Genomic DNA, 2696 nt, shown 5'->3' with positions numbered 1-2696 from the left:
ACTCAGCAAGATAAAAAGCTATAAAAGGAATGAAATATGAAGGTGGAGAGAATGAATAGATTTTTTGGAGAAAGTGGCTGCTATTGTCTGTACCCATCCTAGAATTTGGTAAGACAAAGATGATAAGAATTTCTGTAGATACAGGAGAGAGACCTGTGCCAAAGCTGGTTAAATTCCACCCAAGAAGACTGCCTCTGAGAAGAAGGGGATTCTAACAGCTTGAGCCTTGGCAGGGTAGACCCAGTGGTGTGCTAGTAAATGTTCATGAGTCAATTCTGCAGGAAAAAACAAAACAAAACAAAACTCTGATTTTTGTTTCTGTTCTTTTGTCTTTTTGCATTTACCAATTTCCTGAATGTAAATATTCCCACTATGGCCAAATTCCGGCTATCAGTTTGAAGTTTCTGAATATGGAATTTGGAAGGAATATGAACAATCATGTTTGTAGGCAAGCATAAGCTAGATTCACCACAGCACTGTAAGCCAGGGATACAAGGGAAGTAGTGTACTTAGAAAAAAGGAAGGCAGCCCCCACAGTCCCAGACTTGCGTGTGAGAGGTCTCCAGTGATGAATGTACATGCAGAACATAGGAGAGAGAGGAGGAGCTTTAACCATTTTTCAGACCAAGAGCAAAGGCCACTCAGCCAAGTGAGAGCTCTCCCTTCCTCTTACCTCTATTCTTGACTTTCTGCCCCTTTCAGCCCTTGCTGAAATAGCAGAAGGTGAGTGGGAGAAAGAACAGGGCCTTAAAGGCAGGCAGATGTCAGCTCCTGACCTTAGCCCAGGAAAGAGGAGTCATCTCCTCTCTGAATGAAGACATTGATTCATGTCATGGATTGGATTGATTCTGGTTACTGAACTGAGATTACGTGTTGAGACTTGAAATGACTATTATTTGCAACACTTTTCTCAGGGTAAAGCACAAATTTAGAGGGCTACATTTGTGAGGGAGTCAAAATCTAATAATGATAAGGTTGAGCTTTTATTACAACGTGAATTGTGCATATTCAACAAAATGTTGACAGAGGTTTTTCTGCTGCTGAGGATGAATTAAAAAGTAGAACTGGATCCGAGTGTCCCTTTCCCTTATCTTCATTCTCATAGCATTTCTCATTGTTGTTAATACAAAAAAAATCAATGCCACTGAGGATAATTGGAATCTTGTTCTTTATTAGGAGACAAGGTATAATATTTGGGACAGAACTTCAGCAAACAGTCACATAATCTAAAATGCCTGACCTAAAGTGTGTACTTGGAGGGTGCAGTGATATTATGTAAAACCAAGATGGAAATTATCAGGATCCCCCTGATGCGTAGAACAGTCAGCCCTATGAAATCTCTAGTCATTCAAGTCTAACAGTTACATTTTTAGTTTTGGGCTGGGGATGTAGCTCAGTAATACAACAGTTGCCTAGCCTTTGCCAGGCCCTAGATTCAATTCCCAGTACAAAAATGAAAAATAAAAAAAAATGTTTAAAAAGTATTAATAGGAAAAATAGCAGTTGTTTCAAGGTATATCCCAAAGCTCTCAAGGTCAAATGAGTAGTCGATTCACTTTCAGTCTCAAAGTAAGTTCCCACTTCCTCAATCTCAGGACCAGGTGAGGCAGGCCATGGAAGAAGGCGGTAGGTCAGGGAGGCTGAACACAGCTGGCCAACTGCTGGACTCCAGTCTGATGTCTGTGTTAATAAACCTCAGAGAGATTCTAAGACAATACTAGAAGAAGCTTGTTAGACAAAAAGGACCCTATGGTTAGACTGGACCTACAGGAGGTTATTCTGTAAAAACATTCGATTTACAACTTTTCAAAGCTGAAAGTTATTTGTTGGCCCTATAGTAAGTGCCTAATCTCCATGAAAACCCAACCCTTGACTGGCAAGCTCTTGAACACTCCAGTTTCTCCTAACACTAGGGGGAAGTTTTCAATATTCTCATCAAAGTCAGAAGTTATTCATCTTACAAATCTCTTCCTAAAATTCAATATCTTCACATGGAATTTTTCTTCTCGGGTCTTCTGAAGTAGAACAACTAAAGGAAGGGGGAATGTGTGTAGCTCCCACTAAGCCATGAGATAAACATGGACACTGATCCATTCTTTTCCTTAGTTGTGTCTGTGTATCTTCTGTCTTTCAACAAGGCGCCTTTAGGGCATGGATGTGATGTGGTCTAAACCCCATGCAGAAGCTAAGAGTCAAGTTGATGTCACAGGAGGAACAGCAAGACTGGCTAATGCTCAGGGAGCCCCCAAAGGTGCAATGTTGAAAAGGACAGCAGAGTCAGGTCTGAAAAACAGCCTTTGTCCTAAATGAGAGGCAGAGTGATAGAAGACGTCACACAGAGTGTTGCCACTCTATCTTCCACACTCATGGTGTGGTAGAACAAAATGGGAACTTTAGCAGGTTAAGAGCAACTGTCTATGGTTTTGCATGCTGACACACAGGAGCTCTGCTTACTAGCATTTCACCATAGAGGCTTGCTGTGATTGACAGGTACATGTAAAAAGATAGCTTCAGTAGCAGAAGTAGGAAATGGTAACAGGGATGAAACAATCCCCCTTCAGGCTTAGTGCAATAAAAGTCCCTAAGCTGTAAGAGCAAAGAGTCTCTGAGTTGTTGAGGAGTTTGCACCCATAAAAGGAATAGAATTGCACCAGCTCCCTTGCTTTGATGTACTCAAAACTTGCTTATGTATAAAA

The sequence above is a fragment of the Sciurus vulgaris genome (assembly GCF_902686455.1).
Source record: "Sciurus vulgaris genome assembly, chromosome: 2".
NCBI classification, from domain to species: Eukaryota; Metazoa; Chordata; class Mammalia; order Rodentia; family Sciuridae; genus Sciurus; species Sciurus vulgaris.
This window is presented reverse-complemented; position numbering follows the sequence as displayed.